Genomic DNA, 27,404 nt, shown 5'->3' on the forward strand with positions numbered 1-27,404 from the left:
ATAACAGGATATAAGATGAATAAAAACATTTTCTGGAGCTCTACTTCAAAATTAACATTGAATTAGATCTTGGTATTTATGGATTTCTGACAAAATTTAGAAGTAACATTACAAGTCTTTACTAGCAGGTACCTGGAGTCGAATTTAGTGATTTTTTTTTTTTTTTTAATCCCTTGGACAATCCATAGCCTTTACCAAAAAAAAACCAAAAAAACAAACCAAATGTAAACAAAGCAAAATAAACCAAAACAAAACCACACAAACCAACAACCACAAAAAGAAAAAAAAAAAAACAAACCAAAACACCGCAACCTATCAAAACATTTCTTGTGAGATGTTTTAGATAATTTTTGAGAAAGAGGGGCTTGAAATTTAGTTCTGCACACAGGACAGCAGACAAGTTGAAAACCAGAGATTTGTCAAAATCCCATGTATTTTTCCCCTGAATCAGTTCTCTGTTAGGATGTTATTTATTTATTTATTTATTTTAACAAGATCTGTACTTTCATAATTATTTTCCACCAAAAATTTTGTGAGACACGTCAACTCTGATTATAGTCTTTAAAGTGTTTCCTTTCCTATTTATATAATTAGTGAGTCTTAGATTATCAGATTTATCTTTTGAACTCACATCCAAACCCATATTATCTTTGGAAAATGATTATTTTTATCCATTCTTTCTAAAAAACCCCAATATATCCTCTGTTGTCTCCTTACTATTCTCCTGTTCAATGAAATACCTTTCTGGGGAAGGTTTATCTCATTAAGGAATTAAACTCGATACATTGCATATATACTTAATATTTCATTGTTACAAAATATGTGCATGTTGTTAATATTAATAGCATATTTATAATGTGGATACTTTCATGATATATTCTATTACATTTCAAAAAGTATATATTTGCCCTTTCCTATTCACACTTTGACCTGGGCACAGATAAATGAATGTATTGCTCCAGTTCATCCTATATTGTTTTCTAGTATAAAATTTTTCATACACAGAATACCTGGACCCCATATGCTTTTTTTTTTTTTTTATAAAGAAGGATCACTCTGTTTAGCATGAAAGAAGTACCCTTGCCCTGGGCTTAAAGTACATGAACTCTATGATTTTGAATTATAAATTAAAGAACAACCTCAACATCTGCATGTGATACAGAAGTGCTGTTTCTTATGCCAAGGAAAAGCCATGCTGTCATGTTCACTGTTGTTTTCAATATTTCATTCTTAAGATGGTGGGATCCAGAGGTGAATGCTGAATCCTCAGGTGATAGCTTATAAAATTCCTAATTGCTTTTGCCAAAACATAATTTACTGTTTTTGAAGGATACTGCTGTTACAGAGGCATGTAGTTGATGAGACAGCGAAAGGGAGAGATCCAACCCTTCCATCAACTTCTGCTGGTAACAGGGAAGTCAGCAAAGCGGCACTTTGTACCTTTTCATATGACAAGACAATTAGACCGTAGTTGTTCGTGAATGAATTAAGTCATTACTATACAAAAAGAGTTTGTGGCCACAGTTAAATTATTTGTGAGGAATCACACTCCCAATACATTTGATTTGGCTTCCAGAGGTTTTCACATTGATCCTTCACAAATCCCTGAGATTTGTGAAGGACACTGGGCATGTGACAACTCACCTGTGAACCTTGAGACCACAGAAGCAGTTGCATCTCTGTTCTCTGAATCAGTGTCACGGCAGAAAAGACTCACAGCTCGACATGTCTCCAAAGCCACACAGTTCTTTGGACTTGCTTATTTTCAGCCAGCATCAGTAACCTCCACAGGTTACGTGATGCTTTATGGACAGCTACATGTTTACCTCCCTGCCTCCCCCAAACTGTAAGTCTCTAGGACTCCAGTTTCATTTGCTTTCATTTTACTGTTGCTAAAGATGCCACCTTCCAGAAATAGAAGCAGAAAACATTCAGAACTTCATGAGATAAAGAAAACTACAAAAAATTAAATTTTAGTTGTATCTCTTTACAGCTATTTTAGCACTTACATCTCTGTTGAGATTATCATCTATGCTTATTTGGGCATCTAAAAAGTGAAACAAGTAGAGACAAGACAAGGTACAACTGTTCAGACTATTTTACCTGTGTTAGAATAGTGGTATACATGACGAATTAAGTCAGCAGGTCAAGGTCCCCTGTGGCTAGTCGTTATCTCCCAGAATCAGAATAAAGAATGTTTAGAGATGTCAGTACATTTTCTAGCTTTCTAGTTTATCCCCCAGACCTGTTACTTCTAGCTGTCAAAGGTTTCATGGCCTAAGTACCTCCTTACAATGCAGCATGGCAAGCTAAAGTGTAAAGATTTGAAGTTTCTGACCATCTAAATATTCCAACCTTGGTCTCATTTGCTGTTGTTGTTATTTTTTAAGATGAGTTCAATTAACTTTGTATTTACATTCAAAATATGGGGGCTGGGCAAGCAGTGAATGCACTGAGTCTAACTGGCTGAGAGCACTGAACCACAGTAATTACATGGCAGGGAACAAGCAGGGATGTTTGAAGCCTGGTGAGATGGTTCTTTCTTCTTCTTGGAAGGATCTCAGAATGAGCGTCCTGGACAATTCATGCCATGCAATCTGCAATCTTTCACATTTTATTCATCAGACCATGTTTTTCCTTCGCCTTTTCATGCAGTGTTTGTTGACTGATAGTGGAAGGAAGGCTGCTGAGTTGGATTATGAGAAATGCCCGAGTCTACATCTCTCTTATATCTGAGCCATGTGCCTGTCAGTCACCTACCAAGAAGTGATGGGGCTTAAAACCTCAGGATTGATAGTGAGTAGCTTAGTATGAGTTTACGCACAGCAAAGGGAAGGAGCAAATTTGGACATGTTCATGGAATTAAACCTCTTCCAGAAATCCATTCCCAGTAGGACCTAAAGGCTTCATTAAATGTCATTTATCCTGGCATTTATCATCTTTTCTGTCAAATGTGGCCATCAAAAGATGTTTCCAAGTCATTAAGAGTGCTGAATTGCACAATTCCACAGTGCTCACTTTACTGCACACCCTGTAAGAACAACAAAACTCTTCATACATTTGCCCATCTACAAAGCGTCAGTTTCATTTAGCCAACATCTCCACTTTTTTTTTTTTTTTTTTTTTTTTTTTTAGTTCATTTCTATGTAAAATTCAAGGTTTTATCTCTGATCTGTTAAGCTCTACATGATTTGTTTCTTGGCCTCAACCGTGGCAGCTAACATGAAGATTGTCACATCATATTAACAGCCTTTCCAAACTGCTGGACATTACTACTCTGAGTAAGATTGAATTGCTTACAAAGGGAAATTCAGTTACAATAGAGGCTAACATCTGGAATTGCAAGCCTGGGCATTTAACTAGGAATGCAGCAGTGTTCCTGGTAGTAAACCTATTCTCCAGGGCAGAACACCTACTGAAAATATCTTCAGTGAAAGAACCTTGGAATGGCAAAAGGAGAAAACTGAACAAATAAAAATCTCTCAGTTGTTTTTCAAACAGCACATGCAGAATATGACAATATTTAATCATTTTACTGTCTTTAGAGGTATCCACAAAATTGGTGGATTTTTTCATAGTGATGTGAAGCGAAGTGGAGAAGAAGTGAAGTGAAGCGAAGAGAAGCGAAGAGAAGCAAGTGAAGCGAAGAGAAAAGAATATTTCAGTTGGAAGGGACCTACAGTGATCATCTAGTCCAACCACCTGATCACTTCAGGGCTAACCAAAAGCTAAAGGTAATTATTAAGGGCATTGTCCAAATGTCTCTTAAACACCAACAGGCTTGGGTCATCAACAACCTCTGTAGGTGCACATTTCTGATCAGTGAATTTGAAAAATACTTTGTTGCATTTCAGAAACTGTCTCCTTTGGAATATAGTTCCTACAAAGACTTGGGGTGCAAAGTGCAGTATGCTTGTGCCCTGTGTGCACACTGTGTGTTGAGATGTTCTTTAGCCATGTTGCACAAGAAGAACTACGCAAAACCATCAGTCATGCTGAAGAGAAAAATTACAAAGCTGGAAGGAAAATGGACATAAGGTGATCTGTGTTACTTTTCAGCCTAGAAAGTAATTGGATACTTAGAATAGGTATATTGTTGAGGTAATTTTTCTGCACTTAAGAGCTTTATAAATTGCAGGAAACCAATTGCAAAGCAAGCAATGTAAACTCAAACACGCTAACACTGTCTTTGACTCAGTGCAGTCAGACTGTACAGAAATATAGGCAGTACATTTCAGAGCAAAATTTTAGCTTTTTTGTACTTTGTCCTATATAAAAAGTCATAATTGCATAAAATAAAAATTTCAAATGAGAAATGGACATGAGGGCTTGTTTACGTATTGTGAATTTTTAGAAATATTTTCTAGTAATTACCATGGGAAGATTTAAACATCTAAAAAAAGTATGTGCAGTTGAAAACAAAGAGATTTGATGCAAGTTATTTTACAATATCTTCTGGTTGTTCTTGTCACAGTTCTTTTTCAGCAGAACCAAAGTATGATAATAGTAGTAAGAGTAATGTGTATGTGTTAATGAAATAATTACTGTGTGTATTACATACCGAGCTCTATAAAGAGCAACTGAACAGACCTAGATGATAATAGGATAAACATGAGAAACATGAAGATTTATTCCAGGGAGAAGGGGGAGCAGATGGTTCGGGGGCAGGCTAAGGGGGTTGTCATACACGTATCTTGAGTGCCACAGGCCAAGTGTGACAAGGCTGACTACATCACTGCAGCGATGTCCATTTTCCACCCATACAACTACGTCCATATGTGCCATGATGTCTCCAAGAGAGATGCTGCTGATATTCAACAGTTGAAGGACAGTACAAGACTTAAGGGGCTGTTTTTTCCTGATTCAGCCTTAATTAAAAATTCTAGGTCTAAAATTGTTTCCTGGGCAAAACTTTTCCTAAATATAGGTGGCTAAAACATCCTTATGTTTTACACATGAGGCTACTGATTATGAGACAAGATTGAAAATCAAAATGACATTCTTACCAAACTGGGGAACTAGCTAAACTATCAGAATTTTCCACAACATAATAACATTTAATACAGGTGAAAATGCTTTGTTCATATAGTCTAAAGTGATCTTTAATTATGACTTTTCTCTTTTGCCCTTTGATATTTAACTTCTTAGTTGAAATTTATAAAAGAACTTTTTCAAAATGTCTTCACAGGAAAAAGTTCTTACTGAGAACTCTGAAGTTGTATTCCAAAATATATTAAAAATGAGGAAAAAACCTAAATCAAAATTGCTTCTCCAAGACAAGCAGTTTTCATTTGGTTGAATAAATTTTTTTCTGAGAAATAAAAATGTCAGGATGTTTTTGACTTTTTTTTTTTTCCCAATGATTTTGAGTTTATAAGGTTGTGATCTAGAGAGATGGCAGTGGGTAAATGTTAAGCTACCACCAGAATGAAATAAAAGATTTTAAGAAAGCATATCCAGACTGTCTAATCAAAGAAATGATTTAAATCTGGTGGAAAAGGAGTGTTAGATTTTTTTTTTTTTTTAAGACAAAAAATTATTAAGTAGAAGTCTTTATTTAACAAAATAATGTAAGAAGTTATATTTTGGAAAAAAAAATATGTTCTACAGATAATATAACTTTCAAACCTGGATAGCAAGTAAACCAGTAAACAAGGAAAATGTTTTAATTTCCTTTTGGTGAAGTTTCAAATACTATATGTCATTCTGTTACACTTCAAATCTGAGCAAGTTTATTTCTAAGTATTTGAAGGATTGTTAGCAGATCTTTGCTGGGTGTTTTAGGAACAAGTTTATCACAGAAGTAGTTGATAGCAGTTAAGCATTTTGAAGTTATGAATTAAATTTTTCCTGTTGAAACATGAAGTTGTCTCAAATATGTTTTTTTTACAGGCATTCTCCATACATATTTGATATAGTGCTAGTGGTGAACAAGGTTATAGGAGACTTGTTAGCTTTGGAATAATTGAAAAATTAAAGCAAAGAAGTAATAAAGCAGTAAAGAGATGGGTATAATCTAAATAAAATCTGAGTGCTGTGCTATCACTGGAAACTTCTGCTATAAAAGTTTGGCTGAGTGCTCTTGTAAAGGATATCAGAAAACCAGATATCCAAGTTGTTGGATGAAAATCTGTTAAGGGAACAACAGTTATGTGAAATGCAAAAGGAGAGATTAAGGTCATTTAAGTAAAGTACTGTAAAGTACTGTACTTAGTTTGTTAGAGATTTCATTTTTTCTGATTTAAGATACAGTGTACGTTTCATTCTGAGTCATGGAGAGAGAAAAGTGGGATATCTAGTTAATGCAAATTGCTCGGGAATAAAAACTGGGGGGAAAAAAATCCCAACTGTCTTTTCCTAATTTGCATCTGCACTTAAGAAGAAAAAGAATGAACATAATTGTTTGAGAGGGGTGTAAAGGAAAGAAGCTAAATTAATACTAGTTATGAAGAAAGATTAAAGAAGTTCAGCTTTTTTTTCCCGTTTAAGAAGAGGAGACTTCACAGTGACATTGCTGAAGTTTCTAAAATTATGAAGAGTGGAGATTAGCAGAAGAATAAAACATGAAGAAAAAAAATGAACTTACAAAATTGGCAAAAGCAAGAGAATATATACAGAACTATTTCAGATAAATAGTGCTGTTCCTCCAGAATCTTTTAGCAGAAAAGAAGCAGACACACAAACAGAGAGGAGAGCCAGTCTTCTAACACTGGTGTAATTTAATATAAGGAAAATCAGAAACTGAAATACAGGTTTTGGAAATGTGTCTGGACAAACTGATAATCAAGAGATGCTTTCAGCTAGAATGCAAAGAAAATTTTTATTCAAAGTCTGAAAAAAATAGGGAATGTTTTGGGGGTGGGGGTGGGGTGGTGTCTGGTTGATTGGTGCTTTTCTCTCTTTACTCCTTTTTTTTCACAGGCATACATAGCCTTACTTGTGTTTAGCAATATTTGATTCCCAAAGTAGGTTTTCTGCAGTCAGTCCTGAGCAAGGTCAAAAGGATCTATTGGTATCTACAGTAATATATAGATAATAATTGGAAGCAGATGCTCACTATTTCTGGAAGGATGGGAACATAATGGGGAGTAGCAGGAGAGAAAATAAATTATTTATATTTTTTCATGTGTGATTTGAATTAGGAAATATTACTGCCTCCTAAAATAATGTAGTTGATTTTTATATTCTGATGGCTTTTGTGTACATGGGTGGGCAACTGGTTATTATAAGTCTAAATACTTTAAATTTTGATTTATTCTTTGATTTTAGCTGTTGCTGCATAGTAAGAGATACTAATGTGTTCCTGCACAACCTATATACACTGGCACAGAGCAATTTTATAGTAGAATTCTCCTGCTGTTTTAAAGAGAAGTGTAATGTTGTGGTGATGCCACATCTCAGGAATACTTGTGACTCTCACATCTCAAAAAATGAAATAGTGTACTGAAAAAGATGAAGCAAAAGGTGAAGATGAAGACCAAAGATAGGGAATTCCATATATTTGTAGCAGGGAACATTAAAATGAGTCTGGAAAGTCTCAGTCTCAGCCTGGGAAGAGATGTCTAGAATTTGACATGACTAGAGGAAAGAAATTATGGGCACAAGGAACATTTAGGAAATGTTTTAGTCAATGTTTTCCCATCAGAGATCAAGGGGATGGAGAAGAATTGTATAGAATTGTCAGGTAGCCATTAAAATAAATCTTTTTCTTTCAGCACCATTCAATTACACTGTTAGAAAAGTTTTTTCACCCTTGGTTTCCTGAAGCAGAGCCTCAGGCATGAATTCCCAAAATTCCACCAGGTAATTTGTTTGAAAGGCACAGTGGTAGAAAGCAACTCTAGCTACTTGCCTCCAGAGAGGGGCCTGGAAAAGAGAAATCCCTGCGCAATTATACCCCTACCATCTGAGTTCCACACCCCTCATGTGACAGTTTGGACCAATAGTAATATTAGGTCTGGGGTCTTCCCACTCTTCATTGGGTTTCTTAATTTTCATCAAGTGGGCTGTTTCTTGTCTCTGCAGGCTGTTTCTTTTCTCTAGATGTGCTGTTTCTTTTCTTATCTCTAGGGATGTGGCTTCTGCTGACGACTGTACTTGCCTTATCTTCTGCCTTGAACGGCTCTGGGACCCTCCTTTGCTTAACTAGGTAAAAAGTTCAATGTACCTAGGTGAAAATTCACAGCTTGCAGCCTAAGGCTGCAGCAAATTTAATTACTTATGCTAAGTTACACTAAACTAAGCCACTTATGCTAAGCAAGTTCTATATAAGTGGTATACTAACTAGCACAATAGTCCTACTCCCATCGTGTTTATGGAAAACACTTGATTATACCAGCACAATAGTTCCTAGTGGACATAGGGTAAGACAGACAGTATTTCCTAACAACACCATGGAACATTTCGGCACAGTGTATTCTTGATACTGTAGCTTAGATAGTTACAAAATAATGATGCAAATTCTTGAAAATAAAATCCATGAAAGTCTTGAAAACAGAAATGTTAGGAATTCTTTCAGGCAGAAATTTGATGAAGACAAGGTAAGCATACTAGGAGAAAAGCATTGTTCTGTATTTGACTGTGTTTTATATGCTAATCCCAAATATCCACTCCTAACCACCACAAAATGCAAGATACTGGGCTAGCTGGGCTTTATGTAATACAACTGCTCCTCTGCACTATGTAAGACCTTTCAGCATAGAAAAAAATCACATGCAGAAATAGCAAGGCTAATAGCTGTTTGTACATGCTGGCTGTTTAATAAATACAGTTTTCAATTATAGTCCGAAAGAGATGACATTTTAGATTTCTATTCATTAGTTTGATAAATCAATTCTATTTTGAAAATGTGATTCATTTCAAGTACTTTCTGACATGATGTAAAAACCAAGTATACTGATGCTATTTACATGACAATTTACACCACAGATCCCTTTGAGACTCATTTGAATATCTTTTTCTTACCATTTTTATGGGGGTTTTGGGCCTTCACTATTTGTCACTTCTGGATCGACTGTTTTATATTTCACTCAAGTTCATTTTTCTGGTAGCTTCCTTTGATCACTTTTCGTGCCAGAGCTAAGAACCATATTACTACCTACACATTTCATATTACAGATAATCCTGCCACAAATCTTCTCTTGATCCTTGCAGTTATCTGCTGCTAGCTCTGTGGAAGCAATTTTCATTTCCAGAATTTCAAGGATATATACAGCAACACAGCAGGTAAGACAGGCATGTTACCTTCTCTGCTTGAACAGTCCAACAGTACTCTCAGTTGCCAGGCTGATGTAATTGAATCTATCTGTTGTTTTATTAATTACAGTCAGTTGTTTTAGCAGAAGATCAAGAAGTCAATTTCTCATTCTGTATTCACAGAATCAAATAAAGATAACCCACAGAAAACATTGCCATGGGTTTTTTTTTTTTATCCCACAAAAAAGATCATCACATATACTAAATCTTTCCTGACAGATGATTGCCTTATTAAAACCTTTATGTAATACAGATTCTGGGCTCTCCCAAGATTCTGTCTGTGGTGTTGAATAGTTCTGGTTGCTAGAAGTTTTTCTTCATAATTTCCAATATAGATCGTCCTCACTGTGATAGAAATTCCTTACCTCTTCTTTTTTTTTTTTTTTTTCTAAAAACCACAAAGGTAACTATTTCCCTTTGCCCTCAGTGGATTTTTTTCACACTTTTGAAGACACACCATATTTCTTCTGTGTGTCCTGTTTTCAAATAAAACAAATCTAGTTCTTAGTGTCTTTCAGAAAAGTTAATATTTTCTAGACTTCTGATCATAGTTTTTGGTCTCTTCTGGACTGTCTTCTATTAGTTTTCACTATTTTTGAAAAAAGGTCCCTAAAAAAGCTTTGATATGGAATACCTGTGTTCCAGTTAGACTGAGACTCTACTTGAATTGGAGTTTCTGCCTCAACATTGCCCTAGAATACTGTGGTGACATCAGCAGGAAAAGGGAGAAAAAAAGCTTTGAAATGCTAAAATATTTCAAAGATTTTATTTTAAAATGAATTATTTTAAAGTTTTGGGTAATATAAAAGCACATGTGTCCCTTACAGAAAAGCATATTTATATTAGAATGTTTAAATGAATAATATAAACAGTCTAAATAATAGTGAAGTATGTTAAAACATTTGTTTGATTGAAATTGAAATTCATCAAAAGCAATGGGAACACACCTGTGATTTAAATAAATGGTTGTGTTGTCATTCTTTATTTCTCCCTAGCCTTTGTCCACCTCCAACTTAAGGTAAAAAACACCGACCAATCAACCACAGAAACTGAATAACATGCAAACAACACTTGTTTATAGACGTTATTATTCTATGTGATTATCGCATTTTAGTCTAGGATAAAATTGGTTGTTTTCACAATGGTTGTACAATTATCTTGTAGCTTGCTGAAATAACAAGTTAAATATTATATGTGCATAAAATAAAAACTACAAGAAAATCTGGGCAGAATATATTTGTATGTGTGTGTTATAAATACTGAGCACTTGTTTATAAGTGATCTGTGATATTACCAAAAAGGAAACAAATTACTCTGTTAGTGCTGGAAAGATTTAGAAATGTGATTCTGAAAATAGGCTGTCACATGTCAGGATCGAAAATAAGGTACATAGAATAAGCATAGATAATGTATGAGGGAGAAGGCATTGTGAAGGAGAGAGAAGTGCTGAAATCAAGGAAATATATTACAATGAAAATGAATGAGTGGAGTGCAGGGACTTCGATTGGGAGATACAATTGATGAGGCAAAGCAAGAGGGATTCATCAATAGAGCAGAGCACAGAACATGGAAGTTAAAAGAAAATCTTTGATACTGTCAAGAAGTATCCTAAATCACTCAGCCTTCATTGCAAAGTCATCAAGGCAGCAGGTGGCAGGGACCTAATGAGGCTGGAAAATATCAATAGCTGCTTTGAAAGACTTCTGGAATTAAATGAAACAGTGAGGGAGACTCCAGGCTGGAGTAGGGGTCATATACTCTCTGTATAGAACAATATCCATACCTATCTGCAGTCAAGCTAGGCATTAAACTGGAGTAAACCAGTTGCAAATTGTATATACAATAATATTTTACATAATCTAATTACACAAACCAAATCTGTACTTGCATTATCAGAACAGCACGGCTCAAGCTCCTTGGGGAAGGCACCATTAAGTTTTCCTGTCCATAATGTACAGTGAATTTGTGTGGGACTGTCTAAACAATTAAGCTGCAGATTATAAGGATATGGAGATTTAAACAGAGTTGACATGCTTCAGGATGCATGTGTCTTCAGGATGCATATGCTGCATAGTCAAGAGTACATGTAATTTATGGACAGATTTTTACAGGAATTCAGACTTTTACTAAAACTGATTTAATTATCAGAGGCCCTCAAATTATTTTTTCCCGACGTCTCTTGTCTCCTTTCCCTTTAAAGAGATATGTTTCCCTGTGCTGGGAAAACACGTCTTCACTGTTTCACTCCCTGTGAGTTCTTTTTTTCCTCATCAAGTCAAAGTCATATTAAAATTACAATGACAAGAGGCAGAAAGCAAAGAAGCGACATTAGCAAAAACTTGATTTTAAGATTATTATAAGATTATTTAAAGATTCCTTTCCCTTTCCCCTCCTCCCTTTTCTTTTTTTTTTTTCTATTCCTTTTCTCCTTCCCACACTGTTTGTCACCAGTCTATTCCTTTGCCTTTCTTGCCTTTTGATTTTGTGTTTTTTAAATCAATTCTACTACCACTGAAGCTAGTACAAATAGAACGGTTGCTCCCTATATTCTGTAATCCCCTTATTATAATGCTATTTTTCCACCTGTGATGTATTAGATATTTGATTTCTCCTAATTTTTTATCTCTAATAATACGGAAGAAACAATCTTTTTTTTTCTTGATGATTATATAATAAACTACACAAGTACTTTTCATGAAGTAATTTGCAGATGCTCCCTAAAGGAGAAAGCAGAAGACTGTGGACAGCAGTGGAAATAATCAGCTCATACTCTTCTAACACAAAGGGAAGAGCTAAATGAGTGTGAAACTGCACAATAATCAGTCTCCTATGGGAATAAGTTTCTGCTGCATTTCATTAGAGATCGTTTGAAGGGCAAGAAGGAAAAGACAAGACTCAGCAACTGTATACAAGTCAAGAGTACAATCTGATTAAACTGTATGTCTTGCAAAGGGCACAATACTCCCTTCACTACTTTGCATTCTTATTCATCTGCTCAAGAATGAATGCAAAAAAATAAAAAATCAACATGCTATACATGGAATTGGAAACAGCATGACAGGCAGCTGTGAGGTTTGAAATTACATTACAAGACTCTACTTAACTCTTACTTCGGGACAGCCATGTTAGTGTAGTGCAGTGACAGATAGAAAAAGTAAAACTAAAGAGCTGTCCACAAGCTCTAATCTGTTTAAGAAAAATCACATTCATGCTGCTGCAAGAAATCCCAGTTGCTCTTCATTTATTATCTTGAGCTTCTTAAGTAGTTTGGAATTGTCTACATATGAAATGTTCAGCAACCCTATAAAGTAATCGTGTTGGCTAGAAACACAGCAAAGGGGAATTTTAGACCCAGACACCTTCAGAGAATAGGCTGGATATGAAACAGCTGAGACTCCTGTCCAAATGCAAAAGTCTTTCAGATCCTGCCAGAAACATTCTAATAAAAATATTTTTAGCCTTTCCAAAAAATCACTTGTGGACTCAGAATGAGCAGTTACGTTGATATGATTTGTGATTAAATTAAACACTGTGCCCCTAAAACAGATTAAGTCCTGTAAAAGCAAGATCTGCCATCAGGCTGACTTAAGTCAACAGTTCTATGTTCAGAATTTCTGCCCTCCTGGTTTGTTGCTTGGTTGTTATGCTCCCCTGTCCATTGACCATCTGACTGTGAAGTAAACATTCACACAATCTTTTTTTGGGGCCATCACTGTTTCTCATGCTTGAGTGTATCTTATAGAGTCATAGAATTGTAGAATGTCCTGAATTGGAAGGGACGCACAAGGATCATTGAGTCCAGCTCCTGTCCCTGCATATGACAACCCCACAGTTCACAACATGGGTCTGAGAGTGTTGTCCAGTCTCTTCTTGAACACTGTCAGGCTTGGGGTCGTGAGACTTCCCTGGGCAGCCTGTTCCAGTGCTCCAGCATCCTCTGGGTGAAGAGAGAGAGCCATGTCCTGAAACTATGGGAAAACAGCTTGAAATCAATAAAGAACAAGCATGGCCTAAGAATCAGAGCAACTCAGAGCAACTCTGGGTGCAACTCAGTACGCTCAGGGGGCTGGTGTCAGAGTGTCACCCAGCAACCCCTGCACCCATAACTCATAAGCACAGTCATGTCTCCCACATTTGTAACAACACGAAGAATGTATGGGAAATAGACTTTAAGACCCCATAATTCTACCAGCCTTAAAACGCCATTGCAAGAACAAAGATGGGATTTTTAAACTGCAGTGACAGCATGTAGGTAGTTACTGCCAATTGCAACTCCTGTGCTGAGTACTAGGGCTTGTCTTTATGATGTAGATGGAGTCTCCCTGGCCAGGTGGTTTCTATTTCAGGTTGGTTACCTTCTGAAGAATTCCATGCTGCACATTAGAAATCCTTTCCTCCCTTTTTCAAGAGTTCTTTATATTTATGTAACTGAAATATATATATGTATATATATAGGCTTTTATGATTTTGCCTACTTTCTAATAAAACATAACAATCTACAAACAGAGCTAAAAATCCTAGATTGCTTTAAAATAGAAATGCTTCATGAGTATTTAGATGATCAAATAAAAGAATCAATTTTCCTCTGCAAATTTATGCCAATATTTATTTTCTTTTTCATTTTCTTTCATTTCTTTATTTATTTATTTATTTATTTATTTTTCCTGACAGCCATGTCCTACTTCAGGAGTGCAGATAATTCTCTTCTTAACTTAGTTTCTGTAAAGATCAATAGTGAGCTGATAAGGCAGACATCTGAAAGACATGCAGAATAATTATGGGCACTGGCATGCCATGATTTGGACTTTAATTATGTGTTAGAAGTATTCCAGATCAGATAATAATAATAATATCAATATATATCCTGCTGGATAAAGTATTTCTGTCTTGGTTTTACCTATCAGGCTCACAATTTGCTTTTTCGAAGTTCTGGATGCTTAGTGCATTAGTAGCTTATGTTGATTTTGGCATATAGTATGAGACCATTTGAGAGGAAGACAACAGGAGGTGCAATTGAGTTGTATTTAGAAAATGTTTCTTACAACTTTTACTATTGAATTAAAATAGGAATTTAGTTTTGGCTATCTGTATCATTTTTAAGCACCTCACTGCCTGCTGATAGAACTGATCAAATCAGAAAGATAACGTAACCAGTCCAATCCATATTGCTTTCTGAAATCAAAATCAGTAAACATTCCCAGCATGATGATGTTTTTCTGAAAATGCTAGAAACATAAATGAAGAAGATGGAGGGATTTTAACACCTAGCCTGAAACAAAGACCTCAATGTCCTAGACCCATCAGAAAGATGTGTCAACAAAGACAGCAAGCAGAACACTATAATATCATGCTCCAAAATATACATAAAAGACAGGTAATTTTGCTGTCAGCAGAATTTTATTCTTTTTCAAAAGGACTTAAAATCAAAGCAAAGAAACAGCTTAGCTGCCTCAGTAAGTAACACAGAATCTGTCTAGATTGAAATCTCAAGCCCCCAAAGGACAAATACTGTGCTGGGTCTGTATTATGAATTGTCTAACCAAGATGTGATCATTCACTGTGCTATGCTGAGAGAAATCAGAGAGATGCTGAGGGCAAAAAAATTTAACCGTATTGGGCAACTGCAATTACCCTCACATAGACCAGTCAAATGTCACACTGGGATGGGAATCAGAGATTAAATTTATAGATGTTATCATGGAGTGGCCAGATAGCAGACCCAGAAGAAAACTGCAAACCCGGACTTGATTCTGAGCATTGCGTAGGACTAGGCTCAAAGCCTCATGGACAAAGGAACAGCCCAGAATAACAATCACAACAATATCTAACATAGAATAATAGAATCATAGAACAGTTTGGGTTGGAAGGGACCTTTAAAGGTTACCTAGTCCAATCACCTGCAATGTGCATGGACATCTTCACTTAGAAATGTCCCTAGAGAAGCAAAAGAAATAACTCCAGGTTAGTTAAACTTCACTAAGAGGAATAATGCAAAAATGCACAAGTTTAAAGGATAGCTGAGATGATTAAATTCATATAGTTTTAACGTTACCAGAGGATGTCACAGTGGGAGCACGGTGGCAGTACAAAACAACTGTTAGGAAAGACTTGAAAAAGAGTAGAAGGAAGCTAGTGTAACTAAACAGTGAAGGAAGATGTCATTCAAAAAGGTGAAGTTGCATCTAAATGAAGAAAATAGATGGTAACGATCAAATAGAGCGTGTGATCCAAATGATCATAAACTCCAGAAATTTGCATGCAGAAATACAGTACAATGCAATTAAAAAAATAATATAATCAGGTAGGCCAGAAAGGCTTTGTGAAGCTACTAGCTCATCGTACCAAAACTGGTACTTAATCCTTTTTCCTTCATTAGGAGTGAAGAACCTGCCCAGAGAGTAATTTCATTTTGTAATAGTTATTCAGTCAGTTGGCTGAAGATGCATAAAGATGATTAAAGACAGTCATATGCATATAATAAATGTTTTAGACTTGGATCAAAATATTTAAATAGAAAAAGAAGATAAGTACTTCAGGATGAATCATGTGATTAGATAAAAGTAAAACTACTTTTGAGATCTGCATGAATCTTAAAAAAAAGCATCTCAGAAAAAAACAGTTCTTCAGGAGGGTGGATATTTTGAGCCATGACACATAGCAAAGTGAAATTCACTGCTGTTTTCATTAGCATTTTTTAACTGTGCATTTTTGTTTTGTCTCTTTCAGATTTTTAGCCAATCAAGTTTGTAAATTTTGTAAAGTTATGAGTAAAATAAATCCTATGAAATCTCCAAAGTCTTTTGTGTATATTCTGCTCTATGAATGATGATAATAGGTGTTAATCAGTTTTTTTAATTTTTCCAAATAACATTCACAGATGTAGAAATCAAGAGGCAAATGCACTAAGTTCTTCACTAATTAAAAATGCAAGACCAATTTGTCAAAGAAAAGTGTATTAATGACAATGGAGTCTTTTTTGCTTAGGGTGCAGAATTTCCCCTGCAGTTCAGAAACCTATGGCTCTCCAAAGACCTAATTTTTTTATTCTTTTGACCTTTCAGATCACTCACAGACTTCTTTTAATTTATAGTTCTATAAGCTACTGTTATGTTTCACCAACCCTTGGCACTTTCCTCCTTTAAAATTGCACCCTTAAGATTTAATGGCTGTGTAGGTGCACATAGGTGAAACATCTTCCAGCTCAGCTACCGTTTTTTCTTGGTCGCCTCGTCTGTTGGATTTCTGGCTTTGGGATTTGACTGACCTCCTTCTCAACTTCACACTCTTTCTCCACCACTAATATTATGGGAGACATTTCGCTGTTGTACGCAGTACATGCCAAAGCCTCAAGGGGCGGAGGTCAGTATACCTGGAGTTTGTAAAACTCAATGTTTTAGCTAAACTACGTTGCGACTCTTCAAACATGAGCTAAAGTTGCTTTATATCTATAGAAACTTGTATTCTGCTGATGTTTGGCACTTCCGGGCAACATACCCTTTTTTCCTGCTAATCAAAGTAAATTGATAAGGTGAATGTCTTTGTCTATTTAAATTGAAGTTGGGTTAGCCAGCTGCATGGGCAAATGATTGTGTGTTCTTATTTCAAGGAGTGAGAACTCATTCAAAGACCAAAGGAAAATATACATTTTTAAATCTATTTACTCCAAAAGAAGGTCAGTTTGCCTTAACCAGAATGTTTCTAACATCTGTTTTACAAGTCGTGTTATTGCAGAAATGATGCTTAGACAACTAAATTATTCCCTCAGGAATAATTTGCTCATTGCCAGCCATGTTGCTTTGTGTACACCCTGCTCTTATTGTGTTTGTTCACATTGTGGTGTTAAACAGAATTTTCCTCTGTATGATATTATTCAAAATCTATTGCAGTGTGAGGCTGTAAAGTGACATTGTAAATGCTTTGGGTTACAGAAAACCCACAGCAAGAAAAGTGGCTCTCGAGCAAACCTGGGACCACTTGTGACTTTACATACGAGCTTAAATAAGTAAATATATTGTTCTGGAATGATACAAGTCACACACAGATACCTCTCAAAAAACAACAACAAAAACAAAGTGATGACATTTTATCTGCTTATGCACATGACTATGATGTTCATCTGGAAGATGAGTTGCATTTACTGGAATAAAAGTAGATATTGAGCCTGTCATTTGGGGTAGATATCCTTCTCCTATATATATATCCTTGTAAAAATCATTCAAGTTGACTTTTAAGAGGCAGAGGAGCTGCACAAAGAGATATTACCATTTCCATAGTAATCTCCATATTTTATGGTTACCGCATACAAAAATCTGAACTTCAACACATTTACAACCTGGATCATATTAGCTGGTGCAGTACAGTAAATAAGTGGTAGCGAGTATTTACTTTGTATTAGCAATATAGGACCTGAATAGAACCAGTTATCACTATATGATATAAGCAGTAATTATTTTGAGTTCACTAGGTAATATATAATAAAATAAATGAATATACTGTAAGCCATTTGTTGGACAAATGCAGAAAAATTTTGCTGTTGAAGTGATTTTCACACATACCCTTGTAGATTTTATTTTTTTTCCCTGGGAAAAAATAATTTCCTTTTTCTTTTGTGAACAGGAATAATTTGCCATCATGATCATAATTTATTTTTTAAAAATTTTGCCTGCATGCCTTTGATAAGCACAGTTGAGGTTATAACAATTTTGCATGGTGTGTTTTGGTGTAAAAGACAATTTTAGCATACAAAATTCTCTGTTTCCACTGCATAGAAAAAAAAAAGGCAAGTAAAACAGTTGCAGTACATGAGTTAGAATTTGAAGATTCTGTCCTCCCCTTCCCCTTCCAGCTGGAAGAGGGAAATATATTTTTCTTTATTTCTTTATTTTTTTTTTTCCTTAGGACAAAAATACTTTTGCTGACAACTATTTCCAGACAAAAGCTTACAGTGTCGAATATGATGTCTTGTCTTATCACTTCTGAACAGACTCTGGAGTTTGAAAAGACTTCTGAAATTTGCTTAACTTGCTGTTTCCTAATATAATGAGGAAATCAATGTGTCTTGCTTTTAGAAATGCTGGTGGCTTCAGAATAATTCGAGAGTCTGCAAGGATAAGCAGAAATGAAACTGCAAGTACTTGCTCATCATTGGGATATCTGATATGATTTACAGATAAAAATGTGTTAATTTAGTGTGGTCAGGGAGAATATGTCATTCAGATTTACTCACTAGTCTCCCTGTTTTATGAAAAAGATATTTTAAGTGTTGGGGCCTACAGGTATACTGACCACCAGTGCAATTGGGTTGCAAAATGGGATTGCAGCAGAGGATGCAACTCTGTCAGAATGAAATATGGCAGCGGAAAATGTGCTCTCTCCTGTGACCGCAGCCTATACCTTCTCCTGGTAAATCCTAATTCAGACCTGTTTACCTATCGCTGGAGGAAAAGGAAAATTGCTAGAGAATATATGTATCTACATTAAAACTGCATGGACAATTCTACGTCCAACATAGGACAAAGAGAATTCTTGAAAGAAATTAATAGTTTGGGGAAATGCAATTCATATGTATTTATCTTTACCAATGCATACGTACCTTAGCATTGTTGCTGAGGTTTTGTGGGGGATTTTTGTGTGTGGAGTCTGTAAGCTAAATTTAAGTTTGACATTCAGGCAATTTTCCAGTCAACTGCTACTGTACAGGATTATTTGAATGAGACCAAACTAATTTTAATGAAGTCTAAAGTCTAAATTAGATACAGTAGTGCCTAGGTCTAATTCAAAAGTTATTTCAAATGGCATTTTACATAGAACTATTCACATGAATGCATTTTTATCTGGTTCCTGAACCAAATTTTTGTGGAAAAAGTTATTTCAGATCAACTATTTTGATCAACTTGAAATGCCCTGTGTAGACTTTAAGCGTTTTCTATGGGTTTGGTTTCAGTTTTCTCAGTTTTAAATCAGAAACTTTAAATGTTAAAGGAAGAAAATGGAACACTGACTTTTTTTTTTTTTCCCTAAGTTTTCATTCTTGTTTTGAGAAAAATGCTTTCTAAAATTGTTTTGCCCCCAAATTAAATGTGTTTTGGATACTTCAAAACACATAGGTTCTGCCTACTTATAAGGGCTGTGTCTAGCTTGTCCATTGTTTCTTTGCAATACTCCCCTGTTTTGGTATCCTCCCTTATTATATGTTTAGCTAACATTTTTCCATTATAGGATTTGACTGTCCTCCTAACACTTTTGAAGAAATTCTCTTCTGCCTATCAACAGTCACTGTTAGAAACGTTCACTTTTATTCATCTGAAGTTTTTCTCCTGACCTTAATTACATATCCACTGAATGTCTTAATAGACCTTCCTGCTTATCCTAATAAGAGGGCTGCTTTCAAACCTAATTGTACTGTATTTTCTCATGAAGACTCAAAGGAATGACAGTTTGTAATCCTCAATGTCCCCTCATTCTCCATACCTGAATGTCTAAGTTTAGAAGCTGAAAACAATTACAGGCTCTAGTGTTTGAGATGTCCACAGACATAAATGTTACTGGTTTAAGTTGAAAACAGTTTATAGAGTTTATAGTTATGTTAGTGCAAAAAAAACCAAAAAAACCCCAAACAAACAAACAAAAAAAAGTGGAATGGAAATTTAAGAAATATTTTAAAATACTTGTTAGTGTTAAGAAAGTATCAATGCTTACAATGTGGAAAAAAGTCAGATTCAATTCAGGATGAAGGGGAAGCCATAATGGATATTTTACAAATCAAGAAAACATAAAAGAAAATAATATCCTTACCACTAGAGAGAGCTCTCACACTAAAAAAATAGAACATTGCTTTGGGCTCCTTTTTATGGAGCTGGGGAAAAAATGTAAGAGGGAAACAAATGTACCATCTGGAGTCATGATGGGAAGATATGACCTGACAAAAAGAGGAGTCCAGAGGCTGGTTCCAGCTGGACATAGGGAGAGGAGAACATGTTGCGTTCATTCCTCACTGTGGCAGATTCTGCCTCAATCTCACAAAAGGGAGCAAGAAATGTTTGAAAGTAATTAGGTTTATTTTTCCACCTTTGGCAGAGCAAACTTGAGTTGATGGGGCATATGGTAGATGCTCCTGTCTTCTACATAGGTAAAGCCAAACAGAATAAGAACTGTAGTGCATTTTGGCATTTTCAGGAGCAGTCAAAATCTGTCCCCAAAACCTAAAGACTGAGAACTACCAAAGCTGTTCAACGATGTTAATGTTTCTGAAGCCATGGGTGAAAAAAAATGATAAAGCCTTTTAAGCTTAACAGCAGTGAATGAAAATCAGAGTACCAGGTAGAGAACTGGTATCTGCTTTACTGCAAACTTCAGAGAAAGTTGATTAAAAAATTAAAGTTACTCGAGACAAGAGAAAGAACATTTTTGAGCAGTCTTTTTATCAATTTAGTAAATTGCTATATACAAAGACTATATAGACTTTTCAGGAAACAGACAGGAAATTTTGGAGGGTATTTTCTTGTTGTTTAGAGCAGTATATAAATAGCAGTGAAAGTGGTTTGTATTTGATTAACCTGAAAGAAGTGTACATTTCTAGTAGAATTTTTATGACTAAGAAAGAGAACATGCTTGGGGAAAGTATGAAAGACTTAGAGCTCTCCCAACTTCTCCTCCTCCCTCCCCACCCCCCACATACAGAGGATGAACTTGAAATCTTTAAGTGCTTGAAATTTCCATTTTTGTTTTGTAGGCTCTATTCCATCCATGCAGTAGGTTATTCAGGTAACATGTTTTTCATTACTTGAAAAGTCATATTCATTCTGGCCCTTTTCAGTTAAATATCTCATTTCTATAAGCTTTGAAATGATGAGATATCTGATATTGAAGGGGACTCATGGTGATCCTCTGTCAAATCCCAAAACTTCTTCACAAAAGCAGCCACGATCCAACAGAGAGGTGAAACCTTTTGTCACAAAATGTATATTTATTGGCATGAAAGACAGGTGAAGGAGTGTTGTTATAACTGTTTATCTAAGTAGTTTCTCAATTCAACATTTGTATACATCCAAATGCTTTTGAAGAGAATTGTGAATTCAGTCATCTGAGTGATCAGAGATGACTTTTTAAGTAACTGTGTGCAAGGCTGGGTTACTAATTACTCTCAGGTCTATGGCAATTAAAATAATACATTCTTCCCTTCCATCAGCTTTTCCTGTGTCATAAAAACATCCTTTGTTTTTACCCCAGACTCTCAATACTCCCTAAGATACAGCAGTCACCAAAATAAATTAAGACTGAGAATGCAGGAATTTTCATATTCTCCCAGTATCTGTTTTTCTCTGAGTTTACAGGAAGGCATTTGTCTGTGCACCATTTTCTTCCAGTCTCTTCTACCTGCATTTTCTTGGATTGTATTGCCATACTCAGCATTATGTTACTAGAATACATGTAGGAGTTTTGTGTAAATTAAATGTTAATATTATAGGCGGAAAAATAGGTGATAAAGTAACTGCACAAGTACATTAGGTGCCTATAAATATTCTAGGGTCTTCATTGTTGCCCCTACTTCTGAACCACTCATTGAACAGAAGTTCTATGTGGATATTAAAAGCTGAAATATTTATTTTCTACATGTAACAACAGATTCATTACTATTATACTGAAAAATAACCTCAGTCTTCAGTAAAGTCATTCAAGGACAGACATTCTTTTTCACAATCAATTTAATTCAAGTCATTAACCAAGAAGCCCAAAGAAGTTTATAGACCTTAAAAATACAAATAACAGAGTGTGCTATGTCTTTAATTAGTAACACTCCAGATTTGAAATGGTGACCTAGAGGTATATAACTCCATAGCCCATTACCAATCCCCTGAGCCACTCCAATCTGTCAGAGAACTTCTCCCCCTCTTACTCTTTTAAGTAAGGTTAATAAAAGCCAGGACAAATGTTTCTTTCCTTCTTTCTTTTTTCTTATCATTTTCAATTGCCTTTCAAAAAAGTTTAAGAAAGCTCCATGGTTTGAGGTAAAATACAAATATAATTTATATTTACTGTGGAATTTCTTAGCACTGAAATATTTCATTAATGTTCTTGTGCCCTTTCACTTAAAAACAGCTTCAAATTTGAGGAGTTTTGAGCATTTCAGCACATCAAAAAATGGAGTTTGTAGTTCATAGAAATCCTGGAAGTTGACATTTACTTCTGTTTTGAACCAATCAATCTCAGCATTGTGTGATTGAAATTATTCTAATATATTGCTTCCAAACTGTTAAACACATTTTGTTTCAGCTTTATGATTCTGAATATATCATACAGTATACTGCATATCATTCTTTATGCATATTTTTCCCTCCTTCTTTCATGAGGCTCACATGTGAAAATTTCTAAATCACTGTGCATATTATGAGAACTCTCGGACATTCAGTGTTGCTAGAATACTGTAATTACTCTGTTTGTTCACTTAAGCTACTTAAACTTCTTTTCTTTTTTTTTTTTTTTTTTTTTTTTTTTTCCTGATGACAGTGGTAATAACATTCTCTCTCTTGCAGTCATCTAGTATATTGAGTGGACTGTGAACTTGCACAAGAATTTTCAAGCTCCATCTTAGCAAATCAACCATTTAAGGCTCATCCTCAGCAAATAGCAGAGGGGTCCTAACTACAGAGTGGGTATGAAGGTCTTCAGAAAGATAATTAATAGTCTCCTCCTGCCCTTCAGAGAATGAATTTCATTCACTGGGAGGATGCATGGAGGTCAAATATTTATGCTGTTCCCACCTCAATCTAAAAAGCACATAATATGAGATGAAAGCAACACCAGTAGTGGAATGTAATTAGCTTATGAATTGATGCTGGTACTTTATGACTAGAAACTGCCTGTATTTTTTTTTCTAGTAGACTAACTCAGGGCACTGTATTATTATTGCCATTACTTGTGCTGCTTAATTCCTGTACTTAGTCCTTGAGATTATGTTTTTTGAATATGTTTACACATTAGTTTAACATGTTGTTCTAAATCATAGAATGTAGAAGGACAAACAACAGATGTTTCAGATTTCTCCACAAATGCTTTCTCTAGACAATACATAGACAAACACCCTGGGCCAGCTGAAGCAGCTGCCTGAAGTAGAAGGCAGAAAGTGACTTAAGCCCTTGAAATAGTAAAACAGCAATAATAGAGGTTTCTCTTCTCTGTGTCCAACATCCTGTCCTTCCTGCTGCAACTGCTTTCAGATTTTAGATCTAGACCTGAGTATTTTATCTCATCTAGGATGGCTTGTCAGACAGAGTGCTTTGCTACATGTTTTTACACTCTTCCTTCCATATTTTATTTATTTTATGCAGAGTGGATTGTTTCCTTTTCCATGAACATGTATTGTCTGTATGGCACTGATAAAGGCAGCCAAAGGATGATCTTTATGAACTTTAAACAGCAAAGTGAGATTCAGTGTATCTCAAACAATGTTCAAAAAAAACTATTTGACTTATATATATCTGATTAATTACAGTTTTTCTCCATGAAGTCTTTATGCTAAAAAGACAGATTAGATAACCTCAAGATTTTGTAATTTACAAATATTTTAGGATCTGCTGGGATAACAAGGGTCTGTTTCAGAATCTATCCTGATTAATAATTTCTGTCAAATGGATTTTGACATATTATAATTGAACAGTTGTAAACCTAAAAGAAAAAGTGACATTGTATTCCCCTTGAAAATGAAATGAAAGGGACTGCATCTTGCCATTGTCGTCAAGATAGATACCCAGTTGCAAAAATGGATACCAGACCCATATACCTGCCCAGGGCTAGGAAGCAGGATGGGAGAGTGAAGTGAGACAATGTTCCTAAAGAAAGCAATTGTTTAATATTACTATACTATATCTATGTCACTATATATGTGTAATGGAGACAGTGAAGTTTATCTCACAGCATTGGCATATAGAATGGTAGTCCAATTCTATTAAACAGCTAGATTAATTGCATTAGATCATATATATTGTAATGAGTGATCAGAGAAAGAGATTGTGCACGCTTTACTGGAAATGACCACCACATCAGCATAAATAACAATAAAACTCTGGAAGATAACTTCATCTAGACAATAATGGTCTTACAACTTTTCTGCAGTTCTGACAGAACTGTACCATCAGCTTATCTACCAGCTTCACCTCGACATCTTACATGACTTAGCAAAAGGGACAGAAACAGCAGATTACACTGCTCTAGAGAGGCACAACAAAAGAAAATCTGTGGACTGGAGTTACTTCACTGGAGAAAAAAATAAGTTGTAAAGTACACGATCCAGTTCAAAATGAAATGCTTATTTTATTCACCTGTTCACCTATATCAACCATGCATCAGGAGAATTCTGAGATAACCGAATAACAAAAAATAGACGAAGCTTCGAAAAAAGATTTCAGGCAAAGTGTAGTAGTACAACAATGCTGATAATATAATACCTTCTTGTATGGCAGGAGAACTGGTATATCCTGCCATGGACCGTGACTGCATTTAACAAGGTATTTCATAAGGACAAAATTTAAAAAATAGTTTGTGAATTTCTTAACTTTCAGTCAAAGCACAGATTAATGAGAAAGCATACTACTGGAAGACAACAAGGAAACACTGAAATAACATGCATTAGCTTGAATAGTCCTTATTTGTAGGTAGCCTCTCAGATGGGTTAAGTTTCAGATGAGAATTCCTATTAAACAAGAATTACTTAACCACAACAATTTTTCAGGTAATCTATGGTCATAAGAACTTTGACACTTAAAGTAAAAGAAATGTTTTAAAAAATCAGTGCTGGAGTGATTTTTAAAAGCATTTTAAGGGAGTGTTTGCTTGTTCTGTGTTTGTTTAGCAACACTGAAAAAAAGACTAATTTTATTTTAACTACTGATTATCCCTTTCATATAAATTAACTTCCAGATCCTTTTCTTATATTGAATCAATGTAACTTTAAACAGAAGTCCACTTATTAAATATTTTATTAGGTCTTTCATTATGTATGCTTGTAAAGATCTTAATGGAGATGTTAAGTAATGGAATTTTGCAAGTTCATAAAATCTTTGTAAATCTCCATAAATTGTCTCTTTATGAGAAACCTGCTTTCATTGTGTCTGATTTTTTATTCATATGCAACAAAAATGTTAATATACTTTAATTAAGCTAATATGATTTATCTTTTCACTCATTATACAAGTTAATTTTGTTCTAAAGAAATCCTGTTTTCAAATTCTTTTCAGCAATGTAGAATTAAAGTAATTATAGTTTGGCACAGGAAATGAGTCATAAAGGTCCGTGATTTCTAAAATAAATGGAAGTTTCCACAGACTGGATTAGCCATATGCTTTACTGAAGTGGGGAGGAAATGAAACAATTTTCAGTGCACTTAGTGCAAGAATTCACTTTTTGGGTACAAATTTGTCAGATGATAAGTGAAATGAAATATTAAGAGATTAAGAAGTTTGAATTTCTTATCTATGTTTTACTTGTCCTTGCTGAGATTATTGACATCTCTGTTAAAAAAAAAAAAAAAAAGTCAGAAATTGTAACAATCATAACAATGTAACTACCATAGTTTCCTTCCCAAATATCTGATTGATGGCAGAATACAGACAATATAAAAGCATTGACATACACATTGAAGTTTATGGAAGTTCTCGCACACAAATTTACTCGACCAATGACTATATGATTAACTTTGTTTTTCTGTTAGTGCAATATTCGTGGCATTCATGACTCATACCATTATTCACCGAGATCTTTGAAGTTTCAGCATTGAAGTAGTCAGTCCTTATCAGCATAACACTGAGTCTGGTGCTGATAAAATGGGTACTGATGAGAATGAAATAACCACAGCAAAGGATGAGTCAGTGGCAAATAACAAGTACAGGGGTAACTTTATCCAGCTGACAGTAAGTTCAATGAAGTGAAATCTCCTTTGCGTAGAAAAGACTGGCAACAAGGACATAGTTAGGAAAGCAAAAACACTCCCAAATGTCAGAGAATGAACGTGTCACAGAAAACTCATTGCCAAAGGGAAAAAAATAAAAAGTGTCTACAGAGGAAAAGAACTTAATGCATGTAATATATTAGATGGCAATGCACTCAAGAACTAAATAAATTATAGTCATTGTCACCTACCTCTATGAAACCCTCAGAGATATACAAAATAGATTATAGACAGAATACACTTCAGGAGAGCTGGTCAGGACAGCTTTAAAGCAAATCAGGGCTATTTATGAGATCTGCATTGGCCAGCACATTAAATAAAATACTGAGGGAGAAGGCAGAAGTAGACTGGATCCTCCTCCTGATTTTAGGGCAGTTTCCAGTTCTAGTATGATGCTTTCCTGAAGGAAGAGGCAGGAGAGCAGGAAAGGCAAATGAAAGAATCTTTGTTCTGACAAATCTGAGTAACGGTTGTCCTGGGTAAAATTTATCTTGGTCTATCCTTGAGCTCACACTGTTTAGTATTACACAAGGTTGGCATCATCTTACTTAACTTTAGTTGTTTTAACATTAAGAGTATCTGGAGACAAAATTATCTCATATTAGACACCCCTTTCTGGAAACCTGAATTGCACTAAGGAAATGCTTTTCTCTCTTTACTCATGAACGCAGAATCACAGAGTCACAGAATGTTAGGGACTGGAAGGGACCTTGAAAGATCATCTAGTCCAATCCCCCTGCTGGAGCAGGAACACCTAGATGAGATTGCACAGGAAGGCGTCCAGATGAGTTTTGAATGTCTCCAGAGAAGGAGACTCCACAACCTCCCTGGGCAGCCTGTTCCAGTGCTCTGTTATCCTCTCTGTGAAGAAGTTTCTTCTCATATCTAAGTGGAACCTCCTGTGTTCCAGTTTGTACCCATTGCCACCTGCCCTGTCATTGGTTGTCACTGAGAAGAGCCTGGCTCCATACTAATGACACTCACCCTTTATATATTTCTAAACTTTAATGAGATCACCCCTCAGTCTGTTCATCTGAGGAAAATGTGTCTCAGTGCTCATTCTTGGGCAAACAAGTGCTTCTGTGAGCACAGGTGGCGTTTTCCTTAGTAACTTGTTCCCTTACAAAGTTGTCCTTTGTAAGTTGAAGAAGTCCTGAGCAAAGGATGATGTTCAGGGTAGGGCACTTGTCCTATCATTGGCTGTCAC

The sequence above is a fragment of the Nesoenas mayeri genome (assembly GCF_963082525.1).
Source record: "Nesoenas mayeri genome assembly, chromosome: 2".
Lineage (NCBI taxonomy): Eukaryota > Metazoa > Chordata > Aves > Columbiformes > Columbidae > Nesoenas > Nesoenas mayeri.